This window comes from Dermacentor albipictus, chromosome 1 (genome assembly GCF_038994185.2).
Source record: "Dermacentor albipictus isolate Rhodes 1998 colony chromosome 1, USDA_Dalb.pri_finalv2, whole genome shotgun sequence".
In the NCBI taxonomy this organism is placed as follows: domain Eukaryota; kingdom Metazoa; phylum Arthropoda; class Arachnida; order Ixodida; family Ixodidae; genus Dermacentor; species Dermacentor albipictus.
In genome coordinates this window covers 45,408,174-45,432,317 of record NC_091821.1, presented here as the reverse complement: position 1 = coordinate 45,432,317, position 24,144 = coordinate 45,408,174, and the positions used below count along the sequence as shown (strand labels likewise).

The window sequence follows — 24,144 nt, the reverse complement described above, 5'->3', positions numbered from 1 at the left end:
GTGCCCAACTGGCATGGCCGAATACAGAAGTGCTAGCGTCACTGCCGGGGTGGCGGTACAATTAGCAGCATATACCCATCGTCTATCCCCTTCCTCGTTCATAACGCAACTCGTGATCCGTAACTATGTTCTTGAGGGGTGAGCCGATTGAAAAGTATTTACTTCGAAGAATCACGTGTGTATTCATCGGGCGTGTTCATCCTAGATACTTGAACCGCGTCGTGCAGAACCAGTAACCATCATCTTTTTGGTTCAGGTTTGATTCGGGTTCAAGCACTTTATAAGAATATTGGTTGGGCTTCGGGTTCGGTTCTGGCTAGAATTCGGGCACGGTTTTCAGTAGGGTTTCGGGTTTGGTTCGACGCCCATTTTACCCGTTCCTCTTAAATTCCCTTGCCTTCAAGATTGTCGACTGTAATGTCATGCAACGCTTGCCTTGTCCGAACTTTTGTCTTATTAACAAATAAAATTGTATTGCTTCATGTCAACTCAAATATCCTTTATTTACAACATGGCCAAGCAAACCTTGTCTTCCCTTTTTGGCCTTAGCCGTGCCACTCAAGACGTCGATCTGTACTCGTTTTCTTTCTTCTTTTTTTGACACTGCGACCGCATTTAGGTGCTTGAATTTGGGTTGGCTTTTGCCGTACAACGGTCCATCCCTCCATTCATTTATGTTGACAGTGACCGTTATCGTCATTGACGCAATTCAATCAACGTCATGGCGCCTCCTGTTCCTCGTGGGAAATCGAGACGCGCAACGGACAGGACGAATCGAAGACGGCAGAGACAGCGCTGACTAACAATTAGTGCTAATTACAAATCATCTTCAATATAGGTATACCAAATAAAGTCTGCGCACAGGTCACGTGGCCGCCTACCACAAGTGATACGCGGCCGAAAAGGTCATACTTAACACCCTCGTGTACCACTCGTGTACTACTGTTTGTAGGGGTTTCCTGGACTGAGTCAACCTGCTCATGCAGCTTCTTGCCAGAAAACCTTCCAGTTGAACCTGGAAAATAAACTTACTTACCCTCATTATAAGAACGCGCAAGATGGCACTGGGCCTTCCAGACAGCACTGGCACGAAACTTCTGCTACAGCTGGGCGTCCACAACACGCTTGAAGAGTTAATAGAGGCACATCAAATCTCGCAACTCGAGAGACTAACGAGGACAAGAACGGGCAGGAACATCCTGAACAAACTCAGGATAACCTATCACAAGCAGCACGGCGACAAGACAACCCTCCCAAGCTCGATCAGGGAAAAGCTCCAGGTGACTAATCTATCCAAGAACATCAACCCCAATTCAATCAGCGTCGAAGAGAGAGTAGAGTCAAGGCTTTACTACGCGCCTTCGATGGGGACAAAGAATAGCCGTTCGTAGACGCGGCAGAATACGAGGATCGACTTGCCTTCGCAGTGGCAGTCCTCAATACCGAAGAATAATTGGTCAGTTCATGTAGTATACGCGGCAAAAACCCTGAGGTACCGCATGAGGTAGCGGTAGCCCTGGCCATCGTTAACCCCGGTTGCAGATACGTACTCAGTGACTCGCAGACGGCGGTCAGAAACTATGCACAAGGCAGAATTTAGCCAAAAGCTGAGGCTATACTCAAAGCCAACGCGAACTATGTCACCCCCGAGGAGACGGAGGAACGACACATTATATGGTTCCCGACTCACACATCCGCCGACACGCCCGTACCAAACCTCAATGAGAAGGTCTACCGCATAGCGCGAGGTCTCCCATTCCGCGCCCGCGTAGAAGGATCCTCTCTGGGGGTTGCAAATTTAACGGAGACACGGACAGAGAGGAATAGAATAACCAGGTACTGGGACGTGACAAAATTTTATCAAAACTCCAGGCGCGCTTATCCCCCCCCCCCCCCTAATTCCAAACTCTACTCGGCTCAAGCAGTAGTCTGGAGGTAGTTACAAACCAAGACTTTCCCCAACCCCATTCACCCCATGAAGATATATTCAGACATCTATCCAGACGCTAACTGAAAACTGTGCGGCAAAGTTCACGCAATTCCTAGACACATTCTCCACGAATGTGACCTTATAGGCAAAGAAAATGCAGTCTCCCCAGATGAAGCTGTGGCGGGGTGGACGGCCGCGCTGCGCAGCTGTAACTTCTAAGATCAACTATGGGCCATCCAGCAAGCCCGGGAGGCAGCGAGGATACAGGATTTCCGGATTTCCTCGGGAGTGGCCTAGGCCCAGTCTACGAATTCGCCGGATTTTTAATAAAGTTGTTTCCACCAACAGATCACAAAAACACCAATCCATCACAGTCCGCTGTTGTTGGAAGGCTATCACAGATTCGGTAAGCAGCGAATTTCACTGCAACGTATAGATGCAGGTGGCGTGCAAACTGAATACATATTACAGTTGTTAGGTCAAAAACATTGGTTTTTAATCAGCACTTTGCCCATCGTCTTCACTTCGTCCCGTTTGTTACGCTGTTCGATTCCCTCATAAACATAGAGAGAAAGAGAGAGAAAGAGAGAGCAAATGATAAATGAAAGGTAGGGAGGTTAACCAGGACTGGGCCCGGTTGGCTACCCTACACTCACCTCACATTACCACCTCACATTACCCCACTCATATTCCTCAGCTTCACCATCGCTATACAGCGGAGAAATATTTTTCCATCACCGTGACTACATTGCCCTCGCTGCAGACAACGCAAGTCCGTGCAGAACGGCTTATACATGTAACGGCGCTTTGAGCCACACAGTAGGGCCACTAAGCTCACGTCTTCTTTGCGTAAGCAAACAATAAAGTTCAAATGACACTTGGATAACACTTGCAATGATCAGCTCATCTAGCAACGATAAAACCTAAAATAATTTAGACTAACTTCTAATATTAGCACATACTGACATATGATATCCCTCTCCACACAGTATTGATGCTGTAGTTTCGTTGCAAATAGTTTTTTTCTTCGAAATTACTTATCCATATATGAACTGTTTTCATCAACCCATAATGTACTATCGCGCAAAATTTGGAAACGGGCCTTCAGTAGACACATAATGGTACCCTTCGTGAATCACATGAGTTTCTAGGAGTATAGATTGCCTCTCCTCAAGACGTTTCATGACAGAGAGGAATACGTTTATGATTTGTTTCCTCTGTGTATAGTTATTTGCGAAAAAAAAAAATGCGCTCTCTAACATCACGCTCCATTCAGGTCATACTCACTGTGGTCTCTGATGTCTCTAATTTGTCTACTTTTGTTCCTTGCTTCTAACGTTTCAAAAAAAATTTTCTTTCGCTCCATCTCGCTTTCACCGTTTTCATGTTCGCTCCCTCGTCTGCGTCCTATGCGCAAGCACAAACTTGTTTAGTGCTACTTTTCCCCATGCTTAATGGATGAGTAAAATTTCGTAAAGCTCGTCTTCATTTCCACATCTTAAAGTTTGAAAAAAACACTTATCCTCTGCATCTTGCTCTGTATTCTTTGTTTTCCTTTTTTTCTGTCTTGTCGGCCAGGTATTTCTTCCATCGGAGGTTCATGATCAGAGGCCGACGCTACACATAATAATCTTAAAGTTCATGTCTCCTTTGACATACTTCATCCAACATCAACAGCAACTAATGTGAGTGCATCAATCTCCAATATTGCAAGTGGTGGAAGTGTCAAGTGCTCTTTGTAAGCAACCAGTGAACTAAAATCAGAGGAATCCTCCCGCATAACTGAATACAATAAGATGAAATCCGTTTTGCGTAGGTTCTTCATGGGGAAAAGATTGGCATCGGGTCTTCCCCATTGAACGCCGTGTTTCGCAGGTTTTTATTATTATTATTATTATTATTATTATTTAAAACGCTGCGTTCAGGAACACTATGTGTTCAACAGAGGTATTCGAATAATGAAATGTTTTAACGCAGTCGAAAACGTCTATGCGAAAAAAGTTAACATCGAATATGCAGCCAACTGCTAAATATATTCGTCAAGGCAATGTTGCTCCGACATCGTGGCAATGAATCACGCCATGAACTTCCGGCACGTGCTGGCTGTTCAGCGAGGACCATTCAACCTAAAATTTCGCAGAAAGTAAATGACAAGCTATGCATAAATGGCTCTCGTTGGCACCTGAATTCCAAGTATTTATCGAAAATGCATCGTGTTTGCGTTCGTCCTTGCGCCGCCTATAAAACTTTTCACAGCTTGCTTCGTGCTTTTCAACTCCTGTGAACGCACACGTGCGGGTCAAGTAAACGGGCCAGCTTTGTATCACGAAAACGGCAGGGTATAACCTGCGACTGCTTTTCCTGCCAGTGAATTATAGATAATGGCTTCCGCAGCACTTTAAGAGGAAACTTTGCCTTGAGAGCTCCTATGGAAACACACAGAAATGCAGAAATCTTTTTTTTCGCCTTCATATTGAACCATGTTTGATGAGTTTTGCTGCATTTAAAAGAAGCTTGCAATTCGCCGACAATTGAACGGATGTTTTTTTTTTATTATCCTTATTGTGCTGTGAAACTATACAGCGATTATCAGAAATCAAATATTTAAAAGCATGAAACAAGTTTACAACTGTAACTCGGTTTAAAGAACGATATCACGCATCCGCAAACTCATCTTTCGGGGTACTTGAAGCGGAAGAAGCCACATATACAATTCGCCACTCTGAATGATACCATCGATTTCTCATTATAGAACTCCATAGCAATATTGTAACGAATGCATGTATGCTCTAAATTAATGCATCATATTTGTCCTCTTCGGACTTTCTAACATACAGAGTTTACTGTCTTGGAGCTGCGTTATGAAGCGGTAAACTCTGTGCATCACACACACCTACACACACACACACACACACACACACACACACACACACACACACACACACACACACACACACACACACACACACACACACGCGCGCGCGCATATATATATATATATATATATATATATATATATATATATATATATATATATATATATACATCAATTTGCGCCAATTGTTTATTACGAGCGGATGCCCACAATCACAACTCAGCTTCTAAGAGGTGGTAAACTTTGGTTCGTTTTCCTAAGTGCCATAAATTTTATTCAAATTATTTGACTGGTTAGTTTCCTGTTGAAAATATTTGTGCATTTCCCGTGTATTTCAATAAGGAACAAAAATCAAAATAAATTACGCGGTTTTATGGGCCAATACAATGATCTGATTACGAGGTGTGCCGTAGTATAGGCGCTAGGAATTAAATTTTTGACCGCATGGGGTCGTTTAACGTCTTCCTAAATTAATCTTTCAATCAGCGTTCTTGCCTCCCGCGATGTGCGGCCGCTTGAAGTGAACCCGCTACCTCGTGCTTAGTAGCGCAACGTCATAACCACTAAGCCACCACGGTGGAATCGAACAAGCAATTGGCCGTTGACTACGAGATGAAGCTTCTTAAGGCTGCCATCTGGATTGCGTCTTTCACGTCATAGGCGTCATTTTCTGAACCACGTTCGCGCATGACCTTCCTTTGCTTTAGAAATACAAAGAGAATTTCAGGTTAACTTGAAAAGCTGTTCCCTTCAATGGTTTTACAACGGTGTCGTATAATTTATAGAAGTATATAGTATGCGCCTGGGAGTTGCATGCCGTACTGCAGTCAGGCGGATATGGAGTCAAAGACGACCCATCATACTATGATGGCTGCCGGTCATTGGAGTGTATGAGCGTAAGATAAACGCTAAAATGCCTCGAAAGCGTATATGTACTTAAGAAAAAAAAAACAATGGAACGTAAGTGACACGAAGAGAATCGCTTACGTTAGAGTAATAAAAAAATACATTTTGGGACCTTATACGTGCCAACACCACAACCTTATCATGAGACACGCCGTAGTGAAGGATACCGGAATAATTTTGACCAACTGATGTTCTTGAACGTGCACCCAATGCACGGCACACGGGCATTTTTGAGTTTCGCCCCCCATCGAAATGCGGCTGCCGCGACCACGTGCTTAGCAGCGCAACGCCATGGCGGGTTAAATTGCGCTATTTAGCGTTAACGACATTTCGTCGCGTTCTCGAATAAAAAAGAAATTCAGTTGCCAGTTCAGAATTGTGTCGTGTACACTACGTACACGTGTATGCTGATTATCGCGAAGCCTGCTAGCTCAGTTAAGCATTTCGTAAAAGGGGGCTAGTGGAGTCAAGGCAAGCCAAAGCGAGAGCAGAACAGCGCGAGGCCGAAGTCGCGAACAAAACCCGGCACTTGCAGACAAAGAAATTATGACAACCACGGAGGAAAAGCTTGCCCCGTCGAGCATGCTGTCACCTCTTGTGGCCGCTGACGTGCACTTATCACCGACGCATTCAGTTTCCCAGTAGTAATTTTTAAAAAAATCGGTACTTAGGTTGATTCAGGTTGCTTGCTCTCTGCACGAAAACGCAGGGGGGTGTAGAGAGAGTCAGCAAAAAAGTTTCGCAACTTGACGTCGAAGCGGAAGAATTTATACTAAGAAATCAATGGAACCGGATTGTGCCGCACTACCACCGAACGATACCGCTAGGATATAATAGTTTTTTTTTAATTCAAAGCATTCTTATTCTCACTTCGGAAACCTTGCGCTATTTATTTATTTATTTATTTATTTATTTATTTATTTATTTATTTATTTATTTATTTGAAATACCTTACAGGCCCCTTGACAGGGCATTGAGTAAGGGGATAATAAATGTGCGAAGTAACTCGACAGAGCACATACGGCTCAAATTTCCAATTTCACACAAAGAAATGAAGGAATGGATGATAAAGTGGTATGACGGCAATATAAGGTTCGGCAGAAAAGAGAACACGATAAGAAATATTGGCTGGTGTTATACATATGGCAAAACTGCACACAAGAACTATAGAGTGTACCAATCACAATGACGACAGTAAAAAGAAAAGAAACTACAACCAAGGATAGAAAACCAAATATGCAGATTCTAGGCGCAGAAACAGTAGGCAGTGTTTCAAAGACGCACACGGGTAGGGCATAATGAAAAACGCAGAGACTAATCGCGTGCACAGTAAAAACATTTTCAATATAAAAAATACAGTCGGGCTCAAAGTGGGATACTGGTAAAAAAAATCAGAAAAACACGAGCAGTTGTACAAACAAATGACGGATGTCTTTGGTCTTAAAGCGGTAAACATAAGAAATGAATAAATACATGGTTGAATACAGGACATGGCACAAGAAGTAAAACAAAATTGGAAAAACTAGTGGTAAGTTTTTATTGCGAAAAGAAAGAGTGCAGAAGTTGACGGAAACTATCGTGGTCTGGTTCGGATGCGATGTTGTCTGTAAGACCATTCCACAGACGTATGGCGCGAGGAAGAGCAGATAAGTTGAAGGCGTGAGTTGACCCATATAATCGCGTGAAACTAAAGTGATTATGCAACAAACGTGATATAATGGAAGGAGCATCAAGGTGAAGTGGGAATGGTCTGTTGCTGTATGCGTATTTGTGAAAAAGGCACAAAATGGCAATGTCGCGACGAGCACTAAGGCATTCAAGTGAAGCATTGAGCTTAATTTGCGTTATGCTGTTATGGTTGTCATAACTGCATGAAATGAAACGCGCGGCCCTATTTTGAACCGCTTCAAGCATGTTAATTAATTGTGGTAGGGGCACCAGATAGATGCGGCGAATTCAAGGTGTGATTACCGCCGTGGTTGCTCAGTGGCTATGGTGTTGGGCTGGTGAGCACGAGGTCGCGGGATCGAATCCCGGCCACGGCGGCCGCATTTCGATGGGGGCGAAATGCGAAAACACCCGTGTACTTAGATTTAGGTTCATGTTAAAGAACCCCAGGTGGTCGAAATTTACGGAGTCCTCCACTACGGCGTGCCTTATAATCAGAAAATGGTTTTGGCACGTAAAACCCCATAACTTAATTTTTAAAGTCTGATCGGACAAAGGTCAGATAAAGTAGTTGACGAACGTGAGGGGGACAATTATGTAAAGTTCGACGTAAAAATTCCAAAGATTTTGAAGCTTTTTGCGCATATGGTGGTAATGTGGTGAGACCAGGAGAGGCTGGGTGTGAAATGAATACCAAGGTACTTATAAGATGATGCCTGCCACAGTTGGTAATTGTCAATGGTGTAACAGTAGTTGGAAATGTTTTGCTTGCGTGTGAAGGAGATTATTTTGCGTTGTCCTGTATTCAGCGACATGAGCCATTTTTTACACCAGTTGCTAATGCGGTGAAGGTAGTTTTGCAGCGTTAATTGGTCGTCGGCACAGGTTATCGGGCGATATATGATACAATCATAACACTGTGCTTTCCTGTTGTTCCTTGTTAGACATTGCAAGCCACCTGGAGCTTCGTCACGTGCGGAAATCAACTTAAGCAGCACTGCGCAGGCGCAAAAAGCACTGTAGCACTGTAAGCGCTGTTTCCTCTGCATGGTCTGCTACAGCGCCGGGTGCTTTTACTTTAGGAAGCGAAAATGTCTCAGTGCCGCCAAAAAACAGCCTGCTCATTTGTATCCACTTTATCGGATATTCATCTGCGATGTGCTATGTTCGCGGTTGTTAACTGATGACAAAGCAGCCGAGCAGATTTTGCTGAGAAAGAGCGAATTTACGTTCGCAGTAACCCGTACGAAGGTGCATACGTCGGCGGTTAGCGAACCGCGTACTCCAGTGTTCCGCAAAGGTTTAATTCTTCCCCCTTTGCAGTGTACAAATTCATCTAGAGCAGGAAATTTTCACAGACAATTGACATATGGCTTCCAGCTTTTGGAAGCTAGTATTCCTGTAAGAGGCATTTTGCACATGTGGGAAGGCAGGGAATGAATAAAACGGTGAACAAAGTAATCCGTAAGTGCCTCATTTACATGTAAATGGGAAATTCATGGATCAAGATAATTTAGCTGTAATAAACTGATAACAAATGCTTTCAGACGGCTGTTAAGAAAGCGGCGTTACCAAACCCACGACCTTTATGTAAAGGTAAAATTATGTAAAGGTAAAGCATCAGGTAAAATTAGAGCATAGCTTGCTAAAATTGGGGGCCATATCTTTAGCACAAATCCTACAATGAAATATGATAGTTGACCAACACAAATTTAAAGCAATGTTTTGCGGAAACAGTGCTGAAAATTGTTCCAGCGATTGCGCTGCAAGTAATCATATGACTCATTACCTCCATTTATTTTCTAGACTAAAGCCCCAGCACGGACAAAACCATCCTCTGAATCGCTGTCTCGCTTGTGTCAGTGTATGGCCAATGTGCTGGCTTCAGCCTTTTAGCCGATCTTGCTTAGTGACAATCTTTTGCCTAATTAAACACTGTAATGAAGGATACGCGCCTAGTGTTTTCGGTAGCAGCTTGAAGACGACGACCCGTGCGGTGATTGCAGACGAACCCATGATGTTCGCTGCTGCTAGGCTACTGCTAGACTGATTATCACTTGTGCAATTACACCTCATTACTTTTGATGGAGATTGCTCGAATCACGTCAGTCACCCTGGAGGTCCGCACTCGTACGTTGCCCACCAACACCATGGCTGACGCGACCACCACGCCGACTGAACTCATGGCTGCCCCATCATTATTTCGTTGCAACACAAATAACTTCCGACAAGCGATTCGTTTTTTTTTTTGCGATTGTCACATGCAAAGCAGAAATAATAACATGACTTCTACTGTTGAGAAATTGTAAGAAGCTTTGTTATGCATACATAACGAAGCTTCTTATAATTTTTGAATAGTAAAAGTCATTTTATTATTTCTGCTTTGTACTTATGTGCCTATTGAATGCGCATCTTCTGCTGTGAATACGTGATACTCAGTTCTGCAAAGTTTTACGTATTGTGTCTTCTGCTGAGCCAAATTTTCTCATAAAAATGCAAAATAAGGTACATTTCTCTGCCTATTATTGTCCTGCCGAAACGCAAGAGCCACGCGCAATGGCATGCTGGCTGGCGTACCTTGGACGGAGTAGGGTAAGCTTTTCAGGAACACGGATTTTCTGCTTGCACCTGATTAATACGGGGACAACGACTACCACAAAAAGAAATTGCCATTACAAGAAGACTTATCCCTGATAGGACGTAACATTTATGTTTGCATGCCACCCTCCCCCCTCCCCTGTTACATATAAGAAAGCATCATGCCATCATCACTATCCACAATAAAAGGATTTAGTAGTAACCGAAATAAAAGCAAGGAACCTGTGAAATTAAAGTAAATTCAGCACCGGGGCTCAAAGTTTCTTAAACCGGCACTGGTTACAGGAAACACGAAAGAAAGATATTGGCATCCCGACATATTTGATTCGTTTTATTCCTTTCATAAATTCGCTCTCTGGCCTTGCGATGTGAGTATGCTCCTTAGTCTGTATAGCCTTAGCGGAGCAGGGCGTTCTGTTACTTTTCTATAGGTGCGCTTGAAGCACAAAGTATACTCGATATTTTCCCTAGGTGTGTGCGGTCCATATCTGGAGTGTGCATGTATATGACTCAGGAGCATGTTGGCTGCATTCGAACGCTTACCTAATTATTAGGGGTTTTGTATTTAAAATGCACTATTTATAACGTTTTGTTGGTGCTCTTTGCATTGATGTCATTCCACGTAACAAAATAAAGAGAGATTACCTTCGTCGCAAAATGATCGTCTTCCATGGTAGAAGCGGGTTCAGTTCCGGGCCGGAGTGATATTATTACTGCGAGTGATAGTTTGTATATGCAGAGGCTAGCACAGGATGCGTGATTTTGTGCGGCTGCCTAAGATCACTGTCATCGCATCCCAACAATGTAGGCCGATGCTGATCAAGGCCTGGGGAGTAGCACTAAGCGGCAACTTTTAAGTCTGCATATACTTGCCCGTTGCAGATAAAGTGCGTTCTAAACTTCGTCAGTAACTGATAGGCAAATAATTATAATGTTATTCGACGCAAAATGATTTCGAAAATCAGAGGGACCGCTGCGACTCATACATCATATCGTTTGGTGCCACAAAATATCCCATAGGCACAGCGTTATTGCGTCATTTCGCATGACGCAGCTCTGCAAGGGAACCTCATTGCAATAACTGTGCGTTCGCGGTGTTATGTCCTGTTTTACCAATTAAGCCGCCAGTTAAGTTTGCACCTTTTGGCACCATGATAGTTCGCACTAATGCTCTGTGCCGTTATCACGTGGACGCGCGGCTGCATTTGCTGATGGTTGCTTTCGGGCTGGCATGGTCCGCTTAGTATGACGTGTAGCCTTCTTTATTGGAAGTGATTCTGTCAAACGTGCTGAAATGATTTAACTAGACATGGCCGGAGGGAGCTTCTGCTGCCGTTGAGGTGTATGGAGCACCCAGCACGTGATGCATGCGCTCGTGTTTGCGCATATACAATCAACCTTGGACCGAGGCATGTTGCCAGACGCGCCCTTGCTGCGCAATTCGCCCCGTAGTTCGCCTAGGCTTTATTTTAGTAGGTGTGAGTATTTGACGAAGCATACAAGACGATAGTAACAGCGTAAGCGTCATTCGGTTGTTTACATCTACAAGCGCTGAAACTATGTTATCTGCAGATACACTGAGTAGCGAGTGCTTAGGCGTGCCTTTTTCCTCCTAGTGAAGTAGTGTCCATTAGTACAACATCATACCATATAGGCCGAAAGTTGCTTAAAATCGATTTCTTTTTTTTTTCTGTTCAGTCTTCTTATCGCTCGTCCTGTCCTGTCGTCCACAGCAGCGACTCCCACAAATTACAAAAGCGACAAGCAAAAACCGCTGACAGTGCCGCGTATAAAGAGCTTTCATGTTAAGCAGCTAAAGGAACTCCAATAAATTGTTTCGGAATGAAAATATTATACTTTGAGCAAGTAAGACAAAACTTAAAGGAGATTAAATATTCGTTTTTAAAAATAGAACGTGATAGCATTCAAAGATCCCAAACTGCTTCTCAGGCTTCCCAGGAACTGCAGCTTATGTAACCATATTGTTTACCGGGAAACGCTGGTGGCGTGGCCTCTTGCGTGAACCGACCCCGAAGATAGTGCACAGCCACGCCAAACAATTACCAAATTTTCAGGTTTCTGTTATTGTTAAGCACTTTTAATATCTGAGTCGAAGAAGATTTGACATAAATGTCGTGCGCTGTCGTTGTTTTGTTTCGTGACAATTGTTTATGGGCTGTCATGTTCAAAATTCTGAGGAACAACTTTGTCATAAATGTAAGACAAGGTATGAGCAACTTTGTGATAGACAGACCAACTAGCCCGGTCGTATACTTTGCTACTGTAGTGATGGAATGGCGTGACAATATACCCTGCATAAACCGCGTGTCAAATAGCAAAGCGTAGCATATACATATACCCAAATAGATATGGAAATTTTAGCTCACTGACACCGGATTTTCCGTAACACGGGGCCTTTAACGCTGTCGCGTTAAAAATTTTGAGATACTAACAGACATTTCATTTAAATAATATAAGGTCGTTCGGAGTTAAGAAATTTCCAAGCAAACATCTTTGTGCATATGGGTTTGCTGCTACATCACAGAGATCTGCAATAAGAAATTTGCGAATGTATCGAAGTACCATTGAGACACAAATGGAAAGTATCGTCTCGGATACAATAATTGCTGATGGTGTTAGGCTGCTGAGCACGAGGTCGCGGGATCGAATCCCGGCCACGGCGGCCGCATTTCGATGGGGGCGAAATGCGAAAACACCCGTGTACTTAGATTTAGGTGCACGTTAAAGAACCCCAGGTGGTCAAAATTTCCGGAGTCCCCCACTACGGCGTGCCTCATAATCAGAAAGTGGTTTTGGCACGTAAAAACTCCATATATTAATTATTATATTAATAATTGCTGGTAGTATCTCGTATCTGTATCTCAAATACTTGCGGCCCGAGTATCTTGTATCCTATCGTAATACAATCGCAAAGTATCTTTACCCAGTCCTCGCAGTGTCTGGGCAACTTTCGTGATTGCGACAACACCGTAGTACACTTCCTTATCTATACTTTCATTCATTGCGTGATGAAATGCAGACTTTGCGTGCTTTGCATGTCGCTTTAAGCCGATTGGACGACAGAGCCTTCACGGAGGGAAATATATTGAGACCATGGACGCGACCATCATATACACAAAACACCGCCAGAGCCTTGCTGCACTTGACGGCTGCGCTCTGCGACCGCCTTTGAATGAGCAGTCAAGGCTCTTGCGTAAGTGCGCGCGTATCAGTTGTAATTTTTTTGTCTTCCTCCGTTCCTTCTGTCTTTCCTTTCCGCCTTTCCTTCTGTCTTTCCTTTCCGCTACGCCTTCCCCGGTTGTGGGGTAGCAAACGCAGCGCAGCTCCCAGGCTTTCCGTTTCTCTCTCTCTATCGCTATTCATGCAAAATCCGTTCAAACGTGTCAGTGGCTTCATGAACACAGCAGAAGTTCTTACGTCACCCACGCTTGCTTTCAATTCGCTAATGACTCCTGCGGCGGCATTTTCTAAATTTTCATTGGATTCTATTCATTTCTAATCGTTCGCCCCACCAAGTGGCCGGTCCCGGTGATAGTTATGGTGGCGCTGCTTCGTGCAAACAATCAATGAAACGCAAAAAAAAAGGTGATAAGAATCTTTAATAGATACCGCCCCGAGACTGCATTTAAGTGATCGAGGCGAGCATTTTGTTTTCTTCATGACGCCGTGCTACAATTTTGCGCCTATCATTTCAACCGTTGGTGATAAAACCCCACAGTTTCAACATGCCACCTGCAGGCACTTTGTCTTCTTGTATGCAGGAAACGGCCGGGACAGAGGATAGCGTTTCCACGATGACAGCTGTCAGCCCGCCAGCCGCTTTGTCACCGTCTGCGCCAGCGTCGCGCACCGGAAATAGCGCTTGCTCGCCTGTCAGGCAACCAAACAAGTGCGCTGCGATGAAGAGCAGATTTGAAAAGGATGCGCAGAATTAGCGGAACCGGAGCATTTGGTGAGCAGGCCAGTCACGTGTGCATGTGAGGCACAAAATGCTTTGCATTTTGTGCCTCAAGCCATGCACTCAGCGGTAGATATAGGTATGAAGGTTTCCTTTTGGCCTCGTCTCTAGCCTCCTCAATAAAAATTGGCGGATCCAACGCATACGAGAATCAGTTATAAGCGAAGCTTTCTTTGATATTTATTGAAATGTCTTCTCTTTATCTACTTCCTTGCAGCTCAACGTCCATCCCTCAACGCATGCACTGGTCCCATTTTGTTCACCGAACTTCTTTCTCTATATTCAGCTGGTTCTGTTGCCGACTTTTTCTCCACTTGTGCGTTGCCGACCTCTTCAACTTACTGCTGCCGACTTCTGCGCATCTTTCCTTTCGTCCTGCTTGCCTATTCGGGCACCTACCCAGCGGCGCATACCTATTCTTGAGGATTGGCTAGTGCCGCATGCCCACTTGCACACACCAAGTATATACCCCATGAGTGCAGATTTTTGGGCTATAGATAGTTCGTTCCAATAATTGAGGTCGCAGCGCTGGATTCGCATGAACAAGAAAGACGACAGGACGTGCGTACGCCTTGTTGCCATTCTTGTCCATGTGAATCCAGCTATATGACTTCAATTATTATATATCACACGTTGTCTATTCGGACACGTAACCTTGCAGTAGAACACGCCCGGTTGCACATATCCAGTGGTCCAAGTTGTATAACAACGATAGGCAATACAAGAGCATCCAGCAGCCAGCCGCCAGGACCCGCAAAGTGGGGCGAAAAGGATAGAAAAGCTTCGCATTAAGAAATAAAAAAGACGTATCCGATGGTTCTTCGGGTCTCACAGCACGAAAGCCCGTTGGAATACTCATTGTGACGCGGACGCAGGCATGCCGCTCTCGTACCAATGATAACTAGTGCTTCGAGACGAAATGCGCATGCATCACGTCACATATAGCAACAAGTTTGTTATACAAGCAAGGGCGCGCTGGTACCGCTCCCCCCCCCCCTCTATTTTTTCTCGTTCCAGCTTTTTGACGCTATGTGACGTTTCGCCAATTTCTGGATCAATCCAGCGCACTACCATCGGGACTGAACCCGGAGTGTGACTTTTATTCTCGGTTGTTTGGACAAAGTTTCTATGGATTTGGATAAAAGAAAAAGGAAAAAAAAAAACGAACGCGTCCTCGTTTATCACGCGCAGAAAGTCTGGGAAAACGGACTCTACCAAAAGCTGGCTATCCAACATCATCGTTGGTAAACTCATGTATAGAGAAAGAACAAACAAACAGACAAGAAAAAAGGGGGAGGGGAGAAAACCAGATAATAAAAATGAAATGAATATCGATCGAGATAATGATAACGGTGCAAATACACGGTGCAAATGTTCTCTGGTGTACTTCGCGGAGAAAACCAACTGAAGTACCGTGTATATACCTACCACAACTAAATTTAATTAAATGCTTATCAGATAATTAAACTAACAGCTTCTTAAAGAACCCCAAAGTGGTCAAAATCAAACTGTAGCCGGCGTTTTTCATGGCCCTTCCTTTGTTGCCTTGGAATGTTAAAGCCCATCAATTGCGACCATTTACCTAAATTGTAGTTGCGATATTAATTAAGTTACGTTGAAAAATTGATCATTTTCTTTGATGTCTGTGTTTAAGAGTGAACCTTTTGAAACAGGTCCTGTATCTGACATGTCCCTACGCTATTCTCACACCCCTCAGCTAAAATACACCATATTATGAGGTTACCCCTGATTTGCCAAATTATGTTACGTCCTTTATGTGACACAGGTGTTTCTCTCTGTAAAATATTTCCTCTGCAACCCCAATTGTGAAACACCTAGCCTGCAAAGTGCAGGCACTGCTATCTTATATTTTATATAGTTAAGTTAGCTATGGTTGTCTTGAGCCAGAAAGTTTAATGCTAATAGGAAGGAAGGAGACTTCCTTCTTTCTTTGTTTCTTTTTGTAGGGAAACAATTGCGGCAGACGCTGACGCCGAGGTCCGCCGCAAGAACGGGCGCCTAAGAGCTGCGCTCTAAAGAAAGACACCCTAGCTTATTGTACTCCTAACTATAACGGGAGCAAATTAGCGATTCCAGCCTAAAAGGATGTCGCCACGGCCACTTTATTAAAAGCAGCCAGCGATGATACCGATGGCACCGAGCGGGCGCTGATACCTTGCACTCTAGTGTGTTTTAAAGCGAAGCCTTTTTTGTGAACCATATTGTACTTGCCTTACCATGGATGGTTCCTGGTAGCATCCTGTTGCTGCTGCTGCAGTCTACCCGTTTAGCTGCCACGCAGTACAGCACTATTATATTTACTAATCTTATAGGTGTGCAGGCTCCTGGCTTAGCTTATTACAAAATTAAAGTGACAAAACAAATGATAACTAAATATCCTCATTGCAACAAATATACATCAAGAGCACAATTCCATTATAAAAGCAAACCTTTCTAAACTTTACACGCCTACTTTCCAAACTGTTAGGCCACAATCGCACTTATACTTTCATCGTGCCAACACCAACAGCTTCATTGATATGATCGCCGCATACTGATGATGATGATGATGATGATTTCCATACTATGGCAAATATCCACAAAGGGTGATTGACCAAGAAGCCGCCGGTACATTCAACAAATAAAAAGAAATTATATACAAGCACGGTTGCGCGACTACACGCGCACGCCCCACTTTTTGTTACGTTAAAGACGCAGGAATGAAATGGCCAAATTTACAGCTTCGCTTTGTATAGATTCCAAAATATCTGTTGGATGTTCTTATTCTCGCACTAAACACTCGCGAGCCGTCATCTCCATCACTGACGCTGAAGGCGACTGTATACCGACACGCCTACTACTACTACTTCCAAGCGCAACAACATCAATATTAAAATAATAATAATAATAATAATAATAATAATAATAATAATAATAATAATAACAATAATAAATAAGAACAGAATACCCGAACTGACCGTAACAAAACCAAGGGAGAAGACATGTCAATCATCGGCATTTATATTATCTACGAAAAGTTTTCGGTCAACAGGTTGATCGGCTTAATAGCCTAAAAATATCTTCAACGAAACATGCAAGAGTCCTATACAATGTCACCACAATGTACCTGGGGCATCCACTGCAGGTACGTCAATTCCCTATCTCGATTCACAACAACCAGATATTTTTTGTAACGTATTCCGAATTGCGACCATATCAAATAAATGCACAGGAGCACCATGGATATAAGAAAGGTTGGGCAACCTATTGCTAAAGACACTGTCGAGGGGCAACAAGTTAGAAATCCTCGCTTCATCCGAGTAGTGACAGGAACTGTCTAAGCACAGGCACAGCAGCAGCAGTATCCTGCGATCTTCGGCGGCAAGGGCCACGCCACCGTCGCTTGGGCTCCCCAGTTCGCCGGCGATCACCAGGCACAGGTAGGTGGCAGGGCCAAGCACATGAACAGTGCGTTGCGCACCCACTGCCTGGTTTGCATACAAAAAGAAAAGATTACCTTCAGTTCCTTTGTGTGGCTAAGACTCCGATGACAACATGACCCCGCGCCAGCTCCACAAAGGGTACCATGAGTGGCGCCCCTGGCACCCAAAGTGAAGTTCTGGGTAAAGTTGGCCCGTCCACCCATGGTAGTAGCCCAGCCACACGGCTACTACCCGGCATACGACGCAGTTCCGTGCCTTCTCCATGAAGGCTCCCGTGCACGGCCGCTCATTGCTTGCAAGGTGGAGCTCGTGGTAAAGGTGAACATTCACAGAAACATTTTTCTTTGAGTGCATGAACAACCTCTGATTCTGACTCCAAGTGAACCTCGAGTTCGGCATCTTCAGCTGTTCTGTTCTCAATGCAATGTTGAAGTCAGACGAATTCTGCAGCAACTTTCTCTACTTGACTGCTTTGCCAAACGAGGTTATCATTGAGCACCTCACGAGAATGAGCAACCTCAGAAAGTTGGTTTACAAGCACAGCCTTCGTTTCATATAATTTTACCAGTTCAGAACGAAGCAGTTCGAACTCGGCCTCAAGCTTTCTAGACTTAGCAAGGGAAGACTTAGTAAGTCAGAACTTCTGTACACTTAGTAAAAGTTTGCTTTTGGGCGTTCAGTCTGACAACTAGGACCTCCGACTCCTGTACCTAGAGATGCTATTAGCGTCGTATGATGCTTGCTTGTTTCATCAGACTCGGCTCGCAAGGAGGTGTGAACTGCTTGCACTTCTTCCATAATATTGAACAATGCGTTGTTTTTTTCGGCACCCACGTTAAGCTGGCACTCGCTCTCAATTAGATTGTACCGAAGTTCGGAGCAGAGCGTGTCCAGGTGTTGCTTGAAGGGCTTCAAACTCTTGTGCCCGTGCTTGAAGCTGGTCTGCTCTGCACGTAACACTGTTCAATTCATCTTGCACTTGCAGAAGTCGCGTTGACTGAGCCTCCTTCTCGCATCCAGCCTGACTCAACTGTTGCTCGAGCTCTCTGCAGCGAGACCGACTCACATCCAGTTCAGTGCGATGCGTGGCAATGGCTTCCTCGCGTTTTGCGCACTGTTCCTCGCTGACGGACAGTTGCCATGAAAGCAATTCATTTCTTCCAATCGCTTCTGTAAGCTTCACCTCCAGATTCGCAAGTGTTGTCTCCAGAGCGAGCATCTTTGAATTCTGCTGTAATGATGCATCTTCATTTTTCCTGTTCCCCGCTAGAACTTCATGCATCATCGCGGCCTGTGCCACCTTTTCCACCGGCGATGATTGCAAAGCTGCGTTCAGCTCAGCGTTTGACTTGAGCAGCTCCTGGTTCACGCCATCAGAAGTGGCCACCTTCTGTGCGCGGCCGCCACATAGATGACATGTACCGATGCCAGCTCTGCGATAGGTTCCGTGAACAGCCGCTCCTGCTGTCCAAGGTGGAGCTTCGCCTTGACGCGAGCCGTCCGCGTGTGGTTGCCCCTGTGCACAGCCACCACTCGGATGACACGTAACCGTGCCAGCTCCACGATGCGTTCCGTGAACAGCTGCTCCTGTCGTCCAAGGTGGAGCTTCGCCTAGACGCGAGCCGTCCGCGTGTGGTTGCCTCTGTGCACGGCCACCACTCGGATGACTCGTACCCGGGCCAGCACCAGGATGGGTACCGTGAGTAGCCGCTCCTGTCCTCCAAGGTGAAGCTTCGCCTAGACGCGAGCCGTCCGCGTGTGGTTGCCTCCGTGCACGGCCACCACTCGGATGACTCGTACCCGGCCCAGCACCAGGATAGGTCCCGTGAGTAGCCGCTCCTGTCCTCCAAGGTGGAGCTTCGCCTAGACGCGAGCCGTCCGCGTGTGGTTGCCTCCGTGCACGGCCACCACTCGGATGACTCGTACCCGGGCCAGCACCAGGATGGGTACCGTGAGTAGCCGCTCCTGTCCTCCAAGGTGAAGCTTCGCCTAGACGCGAGCCGTCCGCGTGTGGTTGCCTCCGTGCACAGCCACTACTCGGATGACACGTAACCGTGCCAGCTCCACGATGCGTTCCGTGAACAGCTGCTGCTGTCGTCCAAGGTGGAGCTTCGCCTAGACGCGAGCCGTCCGCGTGTGGTTGCCTCCGTGCACGGCCACCACTCGGATGACTCGTACCCGGGCCAGCACCAGGATGGGTCCCGTGAGTAGCCGCTCCTGTCCGCCAAGGTGGAGCTTCGCCTAGACGCGAGCCGTCCGCGTGTGGTTGCCTCCGTGCACGGCCACCACTCGGATGACTCGTACCCGGGCCAGCACCAGGATGGGTCCCGTGAGTAGCCGCTCCTGTCTTCCAAGGTGGAGCTTCGCCTAGATGCGAGCCGTCCGCGTGTGGTTGCCTCCGTGCACGGCCACCACTCGGATGACTCGTACCCGGGCCAGCACCAGGATGGGTCCCGTAGTAGCCGCTCCTGTCCTCCAAGGTGGAGCTTCGCCTAGACGCGAGCCGTCCGCGTGGGGTTGCCTCTGTGCACGGCCACCACTCGGATGACTCGTACCCGGGCCAGCACCAGGATGGGTCCCGTGAGTAGCTGCTACTGTCCTCCAAGGTGCAGCTTTGCCTCGACGCGGCCGGTCTCCGGGTGGTAGCCCCAACGGATGGCTTCGAACCGGAATGCGACGCGACCCTGCGTCAGCTCCAGGACGGGTTCCGCAAGGGTATCCTGGCATCCAAGGTGAAACTCCTAGTACAGGCAGACTACAATGTCTGGTAGACCCATAGCAACGAGCGACAGCTGGAGGTTGCCCCTGTGCCACATTGCTTGAAGCGTTCCCTGTCGGTGTCCTCCAGATGTGCCAGCGTGAAGCGGTCAATGACGGCTGGCCAGAAGGGCGCCGTATTTGCTGGGCTCTCGCCATCGGAGCAGTGACGTGCCTAAACCTACCCAGTGAATCGGCGCTCACAAGGTGCAGGCGCTGGACCGAGGCAGTGGATGAACGTTGGGCAATGGCGCTGTAAGAACGATGTGTAGACAGCCGACGTGGCGCGCAGTCGTCCCAGGCAAGGAGGTGATCGAGCAGAGCAGGGCGTTCAGCGACCAGCCTTGCCGAAATCGAGAGCGCGTTCTCCTTGCTCGTGGCTCGAGAAGCGAGCTCGCGGAGTGGCGGTAGCTACAATTACGAGTGATGATGATCGAACGCGATGATGATTACGCCATATTCGCCCATTGAGTCCATGGCATAAAAATTCAGTGACGATTAGAATATTCCTTAATGCGAAGCTTGAGCGTAGCTCTATACGTGTTTCCATTTCTCCTGTATATGTTTTGTATTATGATTATGCAGGTTGTTTGACTTAACTTGGGCCAGTCATAACATATGCAAATGATATGTAGCTGGACTTAACGAAGGTAATATTGTCTGCCGTCGCTTGGAGATGCTCAGAGTATTATTTACCTTCTGCCTAATTACATATTTACTCTAAGTGAAATAATAAACTCAAACATTATAAATACTTTAAAAGTGTCAATAATAAAATTGTAGATCAACATGAAAAACAGCCGATAAAGCTTCCTGTTGCTCAATACGTGCTACACAAAGACGTTTTTGTGAGCGTGAAACACAGCCGCGAATGCATGCAAAATTGCCACGTGACTGGCCGCGCGAGCCACTTAGCGCGTACTCGCGGGAATATTTCACGCTCGGAAAAGCACTTTTATGTAGCACGTATTGAGCAACAGAAAGCTGTACCGGGAGTTTTTCATGTTGATCTAAAATTCTCTCATGAGCACTTTTCTACTAACTATAATATTCGAGAAGTTAATTAATTAGGACGAATTATCTAATTAGGTGGAATGCAAGAAATAATCTGAGTATCTCCAAGCGGCGGCGAACAATACTGCCATTCTTGAGTTCAGCTACGTAGCATATGGATATTTTTTAAGTTTGGGCCAAGGTAAATGAGACACCGTGCATAGTTGTACGGTTTATATTAGGAAGAGGACGCAGTGACTAGCGTAGCTGGCGCGGACAATCTGTCTCATGCGGCACATTGCAAACGGAGTGAAGCGTGGCGCAACTGCCTCGCTAATCGGGAGAGCGCGACAGGCAACGCGTGGGAAACGCCTGGACGTGATTCACAGCAGCCTCCCCAGACAGAACTCCGCTCATGCAGCGCTTTCTTTCCATATATAGACGTCGCGCGCTACTCTGGCATCATATCGTTGCTACCGTCAACGCACAGGCCGTCTTGCGCGGCACTACGCTTTTCATCTCACACTTTCGTTCCACTAATGATGAGAGCGGCACTTCGTCTTGGGGAAATCGTGCGTCGAGTGTCAGTGGCGACAACACCCAAGGCAAGGTCACATCGACCCTTACACGCAGCCGCTCGCAATCGCGCCTTGCAGGAGCAGTGATCATCGTCACAAGCGTTACCAGGTCTTCGGCAGAAAAAGTAGTTGAAAAAAATCCGAAAAGTAGCCAAAAAAGTCGCCAACTACCCCAAAAGCTTTAAATGTTAGCCACAACAGTAGTGAGGGTGTGACAAACCAAGAATTGCCAATTTTTTACGCGAAAATAATGAAGAAAAAGAAAGAAAAAGGCCTCTAGCTTCCTGCTTCATTCATGGCAGACAAAAATACCAGAACAAAGCAAACATTGTCACATATTAGGGTCATTATTTACGATGATGACCAGCTGACGTTATTTGATAATTTTTGCCGCCCATATTTGTGCTTTCGCATAGCCGAAACAGTGTCGCCAGTTTTAGTACAATAAACTCGCTGCACGCTGTCCTTGAGCCACAATGACTTCACTTCAAACGTTCCAGTGCGAACTGTATGACGTCACACACTTTTCTCCTTGGTACGCATTCGCATTGTCACAAAAGCATTGACACATGTAATGTCATGACTGCCATGACGCGTTTTCGGTTGTTGCTGTCGTTTCTGGCACCAAGAACCATGACCTTCGCGATTCTATACATAGGTAACCGCCGCTGGCGGTAATATTAGGACACCATCTAATGCTTTCGTCGTCCGAAGTATGCAATAGCATGTCTTAAGACTGGTTAATTCCTGTTACTCAGAGGGAGCTGCTTCAAGCCTATTGAATTATCCGTCCGTGACAGCTCCGGACTGCCCGAAGCGTTGATTTCGGCCAACGAGCACTGCATAGGAAGCATCTCGGGCAGTCCTGGACAGCTTAGGACAAATTGAATAGGCCCACTGACCATATGGCGACTATGATATATTTTCAGCTCCTAAATTTGCCTGCAGAGCTTGCAAGACAAAAGCATGGCCTTCAAGATCTGGTGTTTGGGGCTGTTGCTTTGAGGAGGCCGTCGGGGGAAGTGTAGTTCGGACATTACTTACACCAATTTCCACAGCAAAAAGTAACCAGAAAGTAGCCAAGTCGCCAAGCATGATTTTCGGTCGCCAGGAGCCTCTAAAAGTAGCCAATTGGGCGAGAAATCGCCCAACCTGACAACCCTGCCCGTCACATACCCTGGTACCGCGGAATGACCTCAGCAGCTGATGCCGCGGACGAGGGTAGCCCTCCCCACCTCACGCCACCCTGGCGCCCCCTAGCAAGCGCAAGTGAGAGCGCCCACGCGGCTGCGGATGCCGTGGTCGCCGGCAAAATAGCGCATGCGCAGGCCGTTTTCCCTCTGCTCCTCCACTATTTTCCACGTCGCGCTTTCACTTTATATAGCTTCCTTCTCAAGTATTCCCGACGCGCTCTCTTCTTGCATGTGGTGCGTCTCTGTGCGTTCGCTTTCATCTTTTGCTATGCTCGTTCACTCGGTTACGAGGTAGGACGTCGAGGCGTAGAGCTATGCTCTAAAGGAAATCAGGTTGAGCGATAGAGGGAGGCACAAACATCGCGCACACGGGTAGTTGCCCATCTCTCCCGCAATCTGCCACTGAGGCCCGTTATAACAATGCCTGTGTTGCTTCGCTAGCCTGCAACACATGAAGTCATGCTTTATGATCTTCCTCTGTTAAGATTGTTTAGAATGAAACTAGTTTGGCTCAAATCTGCCTGTAGCGCTCGATGTCGTAACGAGAACAACAATGCAAGACTTGTAATTTCACTGCTACAGGAATCGTACATGGGAGTGCCTGCTATTCCAATGAGGAAAGAGTAAGCTTTCGTAAAAGCCACAAAAAGACTTGCTTTTTATTATTAACTTATAAATAAGCGTTTCTTTTTCTCTCTTTCCTAGCCAGACTCGAATGACTAGAGAGAAAGACAGACGAAGAAGGAAAGGATGGAAGGTTCACCAAGGCCACTCCCGGTTGTAAACGTTAGGCTTGGATAAGGGGTAAAGGGAAAAGATAGGAAATAAAAAAAAAGCAAATTTGTATCGCAGTAGCGGGTACGTTATGGCAGGTGCAGCTACAACGAATGGCCAATTCTATGTGAAGACATCAGCTTGAGACACTCGGAGGTGTTCCATAAAGCTTGCCTCTAGGTGTGAGCAAGAGCACGAATATCCAGCTCAGCGTCTGTGCTCGACAAGGGTATAGGAACTGCGCGAGATTTTTTATTGAGTCACTGGACCACATCATAAGCAACGTGTTTATTCACGATGCCACTTATTTTCTCTGGGATACCGATTGCTCTGGAGTCCTCCGTTGTAGGGCTCGCTCAAACTATGAGCTACGGCCTGAGCGAAATATGATCCACTTTCGAGGATGTTCTTACAGGATGAACGCTAAGCGCCAAGTTCATTTGCTCTAGT

At 46.0% G+C, this 24,144-nt stretch overlaps 1 protein-coding gene across 1 annotated transcript in view; it reads left to right on the top strand.

Annotated features, from left to right (window-relative positions):
* Window positions 1–24,144, top strand: part of LOC135906084 (sulfotransferase 1B1-like) — a 456,107-nt gene that overhangs the window by 349,824 nt on the left and 82,139 nt on the right. The window lies entirely within an intron of this gene.